The sequence below is a fragment of the Dendropsophus ebraccatus genome, chromosome 6 (genome assembly GCF_027789765.1).
Source record: "Dendropsophus ebraccatus isolate aDenEbr1 chromosome 6, aDenEbr1.pat, whole genome shotgun sequence".
In the NCBI taxonomy this organism is placed as follows: Eukaryota; Metazoa; Chordata; class Amphibia; order Anura; family Hylidae; genus Dendropsophus; species Dendropsophus ebraccatus.
In genome coordinates, this window is record NC_091459.1 from 8,810,480 (window position 1) to 8,824,590 (window position 14,111).

The window sequence follows — 14,111 nt, forward strand, 5'->3', positions numbered from 1 at the left end:
CTCCGGCCGCTTGCTTTATTGTGTGCTGTGGGAGGTTCTGATGCGGGCGCGCGCTGATGTGCCCGCATCAGAACCCTGCGGCCAGAAAGATCATCCGGGCATGATCCGGGCAGAGACCGGCCATTCTGTGACCCTGCCAGGTCACGGAACAGCCGGTCTCATACATAGTGTGAACATAGCCTTATAATGGAAGTCAAAGGAAAAACAGATGCACACAAATGCATGCATTTTTCCATCCATTGTTTGCAAAAACGGATGAAAAAAAAGCTTAGTGTCAGTCAACTTTTATTATACTGCTGCTGTCATATAGAAAACAATAAAAAAGAGCCTTCGCTTTCCTCTCCTTGTTCCCCTGGTGTTCTCCTTGGGGTCTCCAGTGTCCCCCAGTGATCACAGCTGCATCCACTTCTGTTACAAACGCCATCTCGGAAGTGACGGCCCACACAGCCAATAATTGGCTGCAGCACTGTCCCACTTCAGTCCGTGATTGGCTGAGCTGGCTGTCACTCCAGAGGCGAGTACTTTATTAAAGAGGATGCACCACCTGGTGCATCCTCTTTAACCTAAACCCACTGATCGAACGGCGCCGGCAAGGGGAAGCCTGTGCTGCGGTCCGTTTTTCGGACCAAGGCCCTGTTCCCGTGCACAGCGCTGTTCTATGCACCGGAACCGGCCGGCGCTCAAGCACTGGAGGCAGGCCGGGCCGCCCCCAGTGGGAGGGAATTCTCTCCCCTGTATGACGCGGCTCCATTCATTCTAAGCCGGCTTCCCCGTGCCGGCGCCGTTCAATCAGTGGGTTTAGGTTAAAGAGGATGCACCAGGTGGTGCATCTTTAATGTGATGGGGAACCATGTAATTTTAATTGCATTACATTCATTGACTGCAGACATGCACGTCCCTTATGCAACTATTAACTACCGTATATTCTTTTTGCTTAGTCATGTAGGACCTGTAACGTCCTGAGAGACAGTGAGTCTGGTCACCACCCTATTCTAAGCCTATCACAGAGCTCCAAGTGTCACCCTATTTCCTAGAACCAATCAGTGTCTGTGTTAGACCTCTCTCCACCAATGGGGGGGGGGAGCTTTTTTCCGATCTGGCCGGGGAGGAGGTGGCTGAGGGCAACGATGTCCACTCACCTCTCCGGTTTCAGCGGTGGGTCCTGTATCGCGGCGCTCCGGTCCCCGCTGCCCGGCCGCTTCCTGGTCTCTGACTCGGGCTCGAGACGAGTGGACGTAAATGCCCTCAGCCACGTCCTCCCCGCCTAGATCGGAAAAAAAGCCCCCCGCCGGATAACCCCTTTAAGTAGTTACTGATCCCTCTCTAAAGTCAAGTATAACCTTTCCCACCCTTCCAGATCTAAAATCATCAGTCTACCTGCTTAAAACAGATGTAATTAAGGGGAACATTATCAGCACCTTGTGCACAAGGAACTAAGGGGGACATTTGCGCCTATTTTTAGGTGAATAATTGGATTTTTTGCCCATTTTTGGTCTAAGTTTTATGTGTGAACCAGAATTCGACGGGCGAACATTTTTTAGATGCAACTTTTTTTAATCTGCCCGTTTTGCGCATTCACCCAAAAATCTGCTTAATCCGGGATTATAATTTATAATTTGCGACTTTTATAAACAGGTGCGGTCCTACGTCTAACTTGCTTGCGCCATTTATATGACTTCCATTTTCAATTTGAATGAGAAGCACAAACAGGCACTTTGTTAAAGCGGTGGATATATTTGGCTAATAGAGCGTGATATCAGGGCGAGATCATCACTTTGGGTCTGAACATACAATTTACAAAATGGATTGGCTGATTGAAACAGCAAAACAGGAAGCTGAAAAAACCGACCGCTACAAGTAAACATGATATATGCATTTACAAAGGGAAACTGGTAAGAAGTAAAGTGGAAAGAAGTAAAGTGGAAAGAAGTAAAGTGGAAAGAAGTAAAGTGGAAAGAAGTAAAGTGGAAAGAAGTTCTGTTCACACTATACTTTCTGTAGGTTTGTCCCCCATGGGTGGCGGGAGTGTGTGACCAGGGCTTTGTGCTGGACAGGTAGGCTGCGGGATCCTTCCGCACTGACAATCGTATAAGAATACTTCATTCTACATAATATTTGGCTGCACAAATAGCTCTCACCTCCATCTAAAACACAATTCACATGTAAGAGCCGTATCCTGAAGAGTTTTGGAAAATAATCACTGTTATTGAGTCAGATGTTCCTGGTACAATGAGTTATTCTGAATTACAGTTAATTCATCTCAGCCAGGCAGGCCCGGCTGTATTATCAGGCAGACTAGCCACAGAGAAATAATAACAATCCACTCAGGAAAACCGATGCGTACGTGTGTGTGTGATGTGTACTTCTGGTTTGTGCAGCAATAGTTGGTTAAATTTGTGCTCTCATTCTTCATCTGACCTCGGCACAGCTTTTCCTATGTAAAACTAACAGCAATTCCTACTCTACGCTGTAAGTAGTCACTGCTTACTACATACTACAACGCTGTATCCACCGCTAGAGATGATCCAAAATCTTAGGGTCCTATTCCACGGGCTGATGGGGGCCCGATCAACAAAGTAAACAAGCGCCGATCTGCTAGATCGGCGCACATTTACTGGGCCTATTTCACGGCCCGACAATCGTTTAGCAAGGGCTGCAGGGACATCATTACCGATGTCCTTGCAGCCCTTGTTAACATCATACTTTACCTATCCAGGCTGCTGGTCTTTTCCTGCTCTCCTTCTCCCAGTCCCACACGCAACAGCAGCAGCTTTGGAGCGGCCTGTCTGAGCTGACAGACCGCTCAGCCAATCACTGACTGCAATCACCGCAGCCAGTGATTGGCTGAGCGTTCTGTCTGCTCAGACAGGCCGCTCGGAAGCTGCTGCTGCGCGCGGGATCGGGAGGAGGAGGAGCGCAGGAGAAGACCTGCAGCCTGGATAGGTAAAGTATGATGTTTTTAAATCGTTGGTCCCCGCTGCACACCGCTATTCCACGTGCTTGATGATTTTAGGTTTGCCCCTAAATAAACGATCCGCCAATGACACGATCATCGGCTGATCATTGTTTCTATTCCATGAAGCGATAATCGTCCGAATCGGGCCCCTTAGGTTTGATCGAACTCGAACCTTGCGGGACCTTCCACATTTGATTCCTGATGCCTACCTAGGCTGAATCACGGAATTCCAGGCGGTACCCAGGCTGTCTCCTCCTTCCCCACGGACCGGGAAGGCATCAGGAATCAAACGCGCAAGGTCCCGCAAGGTTCGAGTTCCATCGAACCTAAGATTTTCGGCTGGCCCAGGTCTATGACGCCCCCCTTTATTTCTCCCCTCCCTCCTCATCATTAGGAACGCCCCCAGGCAAGATTTCTCCTATTTATCACTAGTCTAAACTGCACCTGTGTCCCTACAGTGATGAATAGAAATCCTGCCTGGGGGTGTTCCTAATGATAAGGAGGGGGGAGAGGAAGACAGGAGAGGCATTGCAGACCTAGGGCACATACACTGTGGGCCACACCACTTTGACTCACCTCGAATTGCTCGAACCAAGGTACCAGGTACTTCTTAGGGTACGTTCACACGTACCGGATAACCGCAGCGACATCCGCTGCGGCGGGGCAGCGCACTGATTGGCCGAGCGGGACGTGCCGAGAACCCCCGAAGCAAGCGGGGACCAAGTGAAATATAGGCTCTGGTGGCCGGGGGGTTAACAGGGTGGGCTGTGGACAAAATCACAGTGGGATGTGCATCCTGCTGCGAGTTTGTCTGCCCTTAGAGTTTACTGGGCAGGGATCCGGGAAGTGTGAACGTACCCTTAAGAGGATTTATTTTCATCAAACAGATGGTACTGGCGGGTTGGTGGGGGTGGGTCGCTTTAACAGTTTTTATCTCAGTCTTGTGTTATTATACTCTCAGAGGTAAATTATGTATTTGCAAGAACATGACATGTATTTCAATGGCTTTTTCTTAGTTTCTTTATATCTTACTTATGAAAATCTCCTGGGTGGGCAGACCGACTTCTCATAATACCGAGTGTAGTAGTAACCAATATGAAAATCAATACATATACAATAAGAAATAATTTAGTTGTCATTATAGGGAGGATAATTGTATGTGTATATTGTATTACCGAAAAGCAAAGCAAGATCCTTTAGACTTAAAAGGCATCCGGCTATTATCCTGCTGTAATTGCGCGTATCTGAAGAACCTTATTTCACTTGTAACATCTTGAGGAATCAGTTTAATAAAATACGGCTGGAGAACTGTTTATATACAGAGGCGAATAAATGTGTCCTGTGGGTTTCTTGGAGATCATATTTTTCCTTAAAGGGGTTGGCCACTTTATAGTAAGATTGTTCAGTGTATAGTATTAGTAAGTGTAGTCACTGTACTTACTGAAAACAGCTCCCTGTGTATCTTATAGAGCTAAAATCAGACTCCCCTCCTCCAGACTGTGACCATACCCGCCCCCAGTGTCCACCATAGGCATATACAGTCTTAGGGTTAGACACATGGGGGCGGGGCATGGTCACATCCTGGAGGAGGGGAGTCTGATTTTAGCTCTATGAGGTACACAGGGGACATTTACTAATACTGTGTACTTAAAGGAGGAGTCCGGCAAAAATTTTTATTAAAGTATTGTATTGCCCCCCAAAAGTTATACAAATCACCAATATACACTTATTACAGGAAATGCTCATATAGTGCTTTTTTCCCTGCACTTAATACTGCATCAAGGCTTCACTTCCTGGATAAAATGGTGATGTCACGACCCGACCCCCAGAGCTGTCCGGGCTGTGGCTGCTGGAGATGATGATGGCAGGGTGTGCTCAGTGTCCCTCCAGTGCCCTGTGTCCCTCAGTGTCCCTCTGCCATCATCCTCTCCAGCAGCCACAGCCCGCACAGCTCTGAGAGTCGGGGCGTGACATCACCATTTTATCCAGGAAGTGACATCACCATGTTATCCAGGAAGTGACATCACCATGTTATTAAGGAAGTGACATCACCATGTTATCCAGGAAGTGACATCACCATGTTATCCAGGAAGTGACATCACCATGTTATCCAGGAAGTGAAGCCTTGATGCAGAAGTAAGTGCAGGGAAAAAGCACTTTATAAGCATTTCCCATAATAAGTGTATATTGGTAATTTGTATAACTTTTGGGGGGCAATACAATACTTTAACAAACATTTTCACCGGACTTCTCCTTTAAAGGACACCTGTCACCCTGACTGCTGGGGTGAAGCCCTCCCACCAGTCATTCTCTATGGGCGTCAGACTTATCTCTGGTGAGGGCGCACACGCTTCCGACAGGGATTTCTCGGCAGGACGGGGTCCGGGACTTTGAGGAAGGGGTAAGTATAAGAGGCTTCACCGGGGGGTCGGGCGGGCTTCACCCCAGCAGCTGGGGTGACAGGTGCCCTTTAATTATTTTACTATAAAGTGGCCAACCCCCTTTAAAGGAGAAGTCCGTCGTAAAGGATTTTTTTTTGCGAAAGAGCCAGTCAGCGGACGTAGTGGGGTCCCTTCTCGGCAACTGACTGGTTGAGCGGGGCTGACACATTACGACCCAGGTCCCTGCTCAGACCAGGAAGCGAACGGGGGATCAGAAACCGGAGCAAAAGACAGTGGACCCCAGCACTGGAGTCGGGAGGAAGGTGCATGTTGTTATGTTCAGCCTCCTCCTTCCCGGCTCTTTTGGAAAAAAAATTCCCAACGCCGAACTTCTCCTTTAACCCCTTCATGACCAGGCAAATTTTCACTGTATACCTCTTTGCCTTCTAATAGCTGAAGCACTGTTATTTCTCCATCTACATGGCCATGTGGGGGCTTGTTTTTTTCAGGAACAGGTGTACTTTGTAATGGCACCTTTTTAATCTAACATAAAATGTATGGCGAAACCCCAAAATATTATTTCTGGGGTGAAATTGGAAAAAATGCAATCTTGTCCCTTTTTGGGGAGGTTCCCGTGTTTACGTAATGCACTTTACGGTAAAACTGACATGATATCTTTATTCTATATGTTAGTTCAAACACGAGATGCATGAGTTGTTGTTTTTTATTCAAATAATAATTTTTTTATCTTTTTTCACCTAGGGGCTGTATGGGATGTCATTTTTTTGTGCCGTTTTTGAGCTCTAGTTTTTAGTTATTAGTATCATATTTGTGTTATTTTTTTTATACAATATAACAAAAAAGCAGCAATCCTGGCACTTTTTTGCTTTTTCCGTTTACGCTGTTCACTGTGTAGGAACAATACGAGTCAGAATAATGACGAGAAGCCTTGTGTCCGCCAATCCGTTCATTGTCCTATCCAATCCACGCTGGTCTCGCCTTTATAATTTATCAACTACATTTAGGTGGAAGAGGAGTAAATTGTGATTACACTAATTCTGCAGATGGAGACGCAGGGACGTAAATACATTTGAACACACTGAAAATAAAAAGCCAATGGTGCAGACCTGATGTTTTTGCCTAAAGGCTCTAAAATAGCTTATAGAAGGGCCGATTGCTGAGGATCAGGTGTTACGTAACATAAAATAGATTTTCAAATGCAGACCACTTCTTTAGAGTGCGTATTCAACCAGAGCTGGAGTGTTTGCGCCTTTTAGAGGGGTTTTCTGGAACATCATTATTGAAAGATATACAAAAAAAGGCTTTTTACTGCAATTTTATTAAATAGGGGAATTTTTAAGTTTTGAGTGATTTTTAGTTTAAACGTTGGTTTCAAATGTTTTCCAGTATAAGAAAGAGAAGACAAAACTTGATACTTAGATATTGTAAATTCTTATTGGCAGAAGTGCCTTAGCATCTTCGCTGATCCTCTCGTGATCTTAAAGTAGGAGGTTTTATTTTCAAGCGCATGAATCTCGCATTGGCGATACATAGCTGAAGTCAAGATGAAAGTGGTCAATGAAAGGAATAATCTAGGGAAATGAACAAGACTGTAAAAGAAGGCTATACGGATGTATAAAAATAAGTTACAAAGCAGCAGTACACAGGACGGCACTTGCCTGAAGGTCTGGGGGTCTTGATCTAGGTTCACAGGAACATAAAAGCAAAAAGAAAATAAAAGGATTGCGGGAGGGAGCAGAAACATTGCTTTTGTTTGGCATGTGATGTGGTTGGATTTTTTTTTTTTATGTTTTTTTATGGTTTATTTTTTTTGCATTGTATAAAGGTATATATCCTGCGCCAGAAGAATATACATATTGTCTAAATAAAGCCATAAAAAACTATATAAACAGCTGTTTAAAATGAGTAATTTTTATTTTATTTTCCAACCACGCCACCCCCTGAGGAAGCAAACCACCGCAAAACGAGTTTTCTGTTATGGGTGAGTGACTTTACATACTATGATAGGAGCAGTGCAATCGGTGATATGTGCAATGATGTATAGACAGATGTAATGGTGGAAGTGATAGCCTGTTGTCAAACATTTATGCATTCAATGCCAATGTTGGAGGAATATATATATATATATATATATATATATATATATATATATATATATATATACATATATGGTGTCCCACTAGGAGTGTTGCAGTTATATACACCCTTCGCAAAACTATGTACTTTTGTACTTACTATTGTATTCTTATTGGGATGAAAGTAGTACCAAAGTTCACCACTGGATGTCGCTATATTATACATATGTATATGGGAACTGCACAGCTGAAGGATTGCAAAGGGTTATTGTTTTTGTGTTTAACCAGAATCTGTAGATCAGTAGGAGTTCTGCTTTGTTCTTTAATAGCATCTCCCTCCTTCCTTCTTCTATTGCACTCTTTCACCCACTTGCAGCGCACTATACACACTGCGGAGGAAGTAAGTCACACAGGAGACAGGAAGGGAAGAGTCTTTAGTTCTGGACAGTGTGGAGGAAGGACAAGAGACAGATAGCTCTCCACAGTGGTCCTATTTGGACCCTGGCCCTCTGCCAGGTCCCTGTACCCAAGTCAGTCTTAGTCAGTACCTTGATGTCAAACTTTCTTTCAGGGTTCATTCACACATGCCGTGTTTGCAGCGGATTTCACATTGTAAGTTTCACAGGGAAATCCACTGCAATACTGATTACTACATTTTCATTGGGACAGCGCAGAGATTGGCTAAGTAGCGGGCTGTCACTTAGAAGGGAACCCAGAGAAGCAAACAGGAGGGCGCCAGGGGAATGTAGACAGGTAAGTATGATTTTTTAACATCACAGCAGCTAAATATTTAAGTTTTGGTGAAAATCTGCTGCGAACATGGTATGTGGGAACGTACCTTAGAGGATTTCTAGGCTATATGCACTGACTAGCTATCCTCAGGATAATCCTCAGTAACTGATCACACTTGTGCACCCGTGCCGATCAGCTGTAACTGGGGAACTGTAAGTTAAACTTATCTTACCTTCTTATATGTCTCTATTGCACAGAAGATGGCAAGGAGGAAGCTAGGTGTCTTATAGTATGTCTCTTACCTTCCCCCTCAGCACTGTTCCGGTGCAGTTAGTCGTTTGCTCCACGGTCCAGTGAGACCATTGAGGGCACTGGGGCACCTGTTAGGAGAACTGCCCTCCCTCCATATCATTGGTCCAGCCTGCTCTTGGCTGGCCCACTCTATGGATTAAAATTAGAAAGGGTCGGCCGGCCAGGGGCACATCGGTGCTATGGGGGCGGGCAGTGCTCCTAACAGTGTCGCTAGATGATGGAGCAAAAGACTAAATGCACTGGAATGGCCCAGGGTAGGAAGCTACTAGGCCTATTACACGGCCCAATAATCGTTTAGCGAGGGCTGCAGGGACATCATTACTGTTGTCCTTGCAGCCCTTGTCACCATACTTTACCTAAACATGTTGCAGGTCTTCTCCTGTGCTCCTTCTTCTTCCCGGTCCCGCGTGCAGCAGCAGCTGCGGTGCGGCCTGTCTGAGCTGACAGACCGCTCAGCCAATCACTGGCCGCAGCGGTCCTGGCCAGTGATTGGCTGAACGGTCTGTCAGGACAGGCCTCACCGAAACGGCTGCTGTGCACGGGATCGGGAAGAAGAAGGAGCACAGGAGAAGACCTGCAACATGTTTAGATAAAGCATGGTGCTTGTTAAATTGACGGTCGCCTGCCGCACAGCTCTGTTCCACGCAGTAATGCGCAGTCGGTGCCCGATGATTTTAGGTTTGAACCTAAATAAACGATCAACCAATGACACGATCTGATCGGCTGATTGTTGTCTCTATTCCACGGAGCGATAATCGGCCGTATTGGGCCGATTCAGTCGATTATCGCTCCGTGTAATAGGACCCTAAGACACATACCTTCTCTCTGAGATTCATCTCACCTGCTGGTAGTTTCCCTTTAATTATGAAAAAAATTGCCCTTTACAAGAATGGATATATACAGTTTTTAAAGGATTAACAGGAAAGAAAGTTTAGCATTTACATATTTTTTTTCTTCTGTATCTGGAGGACACTGTAGCTAGCTACAACAAGTACAAACTAATTTGCCCATCGTGTTTCGGGTCACCTGTGGTCACTGCATGGCAAGCTGCTAAGAATTGCAGTGAGCGGCTTCTTGTGGAATATGCTTCAAACAAATAAACTTTAACTATTTTAATTAATATCAAGTAGTGGAAAAAAATCAAGAATGCTATTTATTCTGCAGTTTGAAGTAAAAATTGCTTACAGACCTTGCTGAGCTGTTGGACCTGACTAATTAGAAGTTAGAAATACAGTCGCATTGAGAAAAAATGGGAAGAATTAAAAACCTTTGGAGATCTTACACAGAAATATGCCTTAAAGGGGTACTCCGGGCGGGGAAGGGGTGGAAATAGAGGCCGCCGGTCACTTACCTCGCCGGGTCCCGATTGCGCCGCCCCATTCTCTCGTCTGGCGGCAGCTTCCTGGTCTGAGTTGCGGCTTGAGACGTGAAGTCACGCCTCAAGCCGCAACTCAGACCAGGAAGCTGCCGCCAGACGAGAGAATGGGGCAGAGCGATCCGGGACCCGGCGAGGTAAGTCACCGGCGGCCTCTATTTCCACCCCTTCCCCGGCCATACCCTAAAAATAACACCCCGTCCGGAGTACCCCTTTAAAGGAAAATAAAACGGATGGAAACAGAAGTCAATGCTGGAGACATATAAGGGCCCTATTACACCGGACAATTATCATGCAAATTATTGTTATATCGTTTGAATATAAACGGTAATCGTTTGTGTAAATGCAGGCAGCGATCAAATGATTAACGAGAAATCGTTCATCATTCGTTTGGTGCTGACACCATAATCATCATTAATCGTTCACTGTAATTTATTGATAATCGTTAAAAATCGCTTTGTCTAATAGGACCCCAAGAAATCAGTTTATTGAAATGAGATTTACATATAGAAAAGCTGAACAAAACCCGGAAAACATTACAGTGGGCTAAAGCAACCATGGATCCAATCTTGTGCTTTGCCATGCCATTCTTCTCTGCCATACTATTATCAGCCCAGAATGTGGAGGGTCCCGATATGTACAGCTACATTTACTGATAATCAATGAATCATTTTCCTGTTATAGGTGTGAATACATAATATGCTGATTTAAAGGACAACTCCATGTGGAGCGATTTAGTTGTAAAAAAAATAACCCTGGCTCCAGCACCGATGCCGCATACCGCTGCTCTGGTCCCTCGGGTTCCCGGCCACTTCCTGTTTAGAAAACTGACCCGGGATGTGACGTGTCAGGACCACACAGAAAGTGGCCAGGGACGCAGAGGACCGGAGTGACCAGGGGCAGCATCAGCATTGGGAAGTGCCAGGGCCCACAGCACCTCTAGGGGCCCATAGAGGGGCCCCCGGGCTTCTAATGTTTAGCCCCCCCTCACTGTAGTGAAGGCTTAGCGGCCTGAACATTAGAAGACACAGGAAATGGAGCAGACATGCACAGAGAGAGAAAAGGGTGAAGGGCCAGATCACATGATCCGAAGCTCCTCAACCTTACAGTATGGAGAGCAGCCGGACAGAGAGGAAGAGGGAGAAGACTGAGCTGTAAGTGCTGTGTGTTAGTGTCTGAGTGTGTCTGTGTCAGCCAATGGTTTGTGTATGTGAGTGGTGTCTCAAGTGATTGTGCATAGTGTGCGGATGAGGGGCCCGCTGAGGCTCTTTCGCCCGAGAACCAACAAAAACCTGGAGCCAGCTCTGGGAGCGGCTGTACGCAGCATCATCGCTGGAGCCAGGGAGGTGAGAACTTACAAAAAAATTGCCCTGCCCGGAGTTGTCCTTTAAAGGGGTAGTGCGGCGCTAAGCAATTATTCACAAAATAACACACATTACAAAGTTATACAACTTTGTAATGTATGTTATGTTAGTGAATGGCCCCCTTCCCCGTGTTCCCCACCCCCGGAAGTGTAGTGCATTATACTCACCTGATTCGTGTCGACCCCCGGCCGCCATCTTGTGACAATGATGTAATCTTCGGGAGGCCGGCCGAACTGCTCCGACCGTCCCTCATGCCGACCCCCCTCTGCCGCGTCATCAGCTGCTCAGCCGCGAGTGGCTGAGCTTAGTTATGCTCAGCCAATCGCGACTGAGCAGCTGATGACGCGGCAGAGGGGTGCCGGCATGGAGAAGGGCTGGTATGGTCCAGCCAACCTCCCGAAGACGACATCATTGTCCCCAAGATGGCGGCAGGGATCGACACGAATCAGGTATGTATAGTGCACTACACTTCCGGGGGTAGGGGGGGACACGGGGGAGTGGGCCATTCACTAACATAACATACATTACAAAGTTTTATAACTTTGTAATGTGTGTTATTTAGTGAATAATTTTCTGACGTCGCACTACCCCTTTAATATGGACCCGGCATGCTGGGAAATAAGGAATCTTACCTTTTATTTTCTTCTCTATTGTAATCCAGGTGCCCAATAGTAAATATTCAGATCACATTTTGTTGTTTTTTACTGTAATTGTTCACAGACTTTAATTTCATTTTTGAGCCTGTGGATTCTTGGTACAGCAGATAAAAGCGGACAGATAGTGTCAGCAAGGTCCCGTCTCATGGAGGTATTTAGATGCTGTCACTCCTCACAGGTAGTTGAACTGTGTGTTCTGCAAAGATAATAACAAATGGAAAAAATGTAGACGCCTAACCAGTCAACAATACAGAGTTATTCCTCCCAGAACATCATCTCAGTGTCTTGTATAAAATCTCAGATGACTCATGTTCTTATAGATGCTTTTCTGAAATCTTAAATCTTATTGTAATTGATGTTTTGCTTATGCTATCTGTTACTATCCAGTATAAATTAAAGGGATTTTCCAGAATTTTTAAAACATTGTATATCCGCTAGGAATTTAAAAAAAAAAAATAGTTTATATCAAATTCTCTTAGTCTCTCATTTTTTTTTCTAATTCTACATTTTACTATCTATATTTAAAAATAATCCCGAAAATGTTTTCATTTTAACCACTAAGCCCAAAACTAAGCTGGGACTGTTCTGTACAGCTCATTTTCTATCAGTGTCCTCCTTATCATCACAGACAAGATTATTGTGAACGATGACACAAGACATCTATTCATAATAGCTGTCAGATAGAGCTCAGCCTCCCCATTCGCTGCTACATGTAGTGATGGTTTCATTGGCTGACCATTGTTTCTATTACACGCAGCAATAATCGGACGAATCTGCTGATTATCGCTCCATGTAATTGATTATCAATGGAGCTGGAAGGCCGAATGATGCTGTGGGGGCAGAGCAGTGCTCCTGGCTGAAAATGACGCTGACTAACAGCACGGGACAGTCGCCAAGGAGAAAGGTAAAGGCCCTATTCCACGGAATTCCACGTATTCGGCCAATATCAGCCGTTACGGCTAAAAATCTTCCTGTGGAATAGGAGGTAACGATCAGCCGACATCGTTCATGTCAGCTGATCGTTGAAGTCGTTTGCAGACCACCGTTATATCCTATGAGCTGCCCGTACGATCAGCGATCGCCCTGGCAGATCAAAAATAATGATTCCCTAAAAAATTAAAAATAATGATTCCCTATATGTGATACATGATCGGAGCACATGCAGCTGAGATTGAGAGGTCATTTTTTCGTGTGAAATATTGGGTTATTATATGGGGTATTATAACGGGCTTAGGATTGCCATATGTCAGTATATATAAGTGTCTCTCTATGGAGCTCTGATTTTGTTAAAGGAAATATTGCTTAAAAAAACAACTATTTTTATGATTCTATGTTTTAGAAGATGAAAGTTTCGTTTTCTATGTACCAATCCAGAACCTCTTGATTCTTTTTGATCTATATGTCTTTTTTTTTCTACAATTGCTATGAACATGTCTTACATTTATACACAGAGGAGATTTATCAAACATGGTGTAAAGTGAAACAGGCCCAGTCGCCCCTAGCAACCAATCAGATTCCACCTTTCATTCCTCACAGACTCTTTGGAAAATGAAAGGTGGAATCTGATTGGTTGCTAGGGGCAACTGAGCCTGTCTCACTTTACACCATGTTTGATAAATCTCCTCCATGGTCTCAAAAGGAAGCAGCATCCATGAGCCAGATGAATCAAAGATGGCTGCTATATTGGTGGCATGGCCTAAAAGGTTTCCCCCTTCCACCAAACCATTGATTCGGGTAGATATCGCCCTGTGTAATAAAGACAACGATCTCAAGTCTCCCATTAGAATGGAGTGGTTGGTCATTTATACATGTCACCTTTCCGTTCAGTCTCTATAGGAGCTACAGAAACAGTCAAATACTGCACTTGGCAGGACCCAGAGCAAATTAATAGACTTGGGTCCCATTTTTAAAGGGGACTATCAGCAGGTTAGACAAATCTAACCTGCTGATATGTCCCTATTGCACAGGAGAACTAGATGATGAAGGTATTTGTGTTACCTTCCTCCTCACCACCGTTCTGGTGCAGTTAGTAGTTTGCTTCATGGTCCGGTAAGACCGTTAGGACTACTGCCCCGCCCCGGTAGCGCGCAGTGCTTCTAACGGGTGCCCAAGTGCTCCTAAAGGTTTTACCAGAAGATGGAGCAAACTACTAACTGCACCGGGATGGCCCTGAGGAGGAAGGTAAGAGACCTACTATAAGAGACATACCTTCCTCCTCGGTGTCTCCTTCACCGATAGA

The 14,111-nt window shown here is 45.2% G+C and overlaps 1 long non-coding RNA gene across 2 annotated transcripts in view; it reads right to left on the minus strand.

Annotated features, from left to right (window-relative positions):
* The window catches only part of LOC138794633 (uncharacterized), a 60,727-nt gene extending 46,816 nt beyond the window's left edge, over positions 1-13,911 (minus strand). For both annotated transcript variants that reach the window (XR_011363478.1, XR_011363479.1), the window contains exons 1-2: positions 13,871-13,911; positions 11,849-12,068 (exon numbers count right to left, since the gene is read on the minus strand). This is a non-coding gene — a long non-coding RNA (uncharacterized lncRNA). The remainder of the gene's footprint in view (positions 1-11,848; positions 12,069-13,870) is intronic.
* Positions 13,912-14,111: the final 200 nt, after the last annotated feature.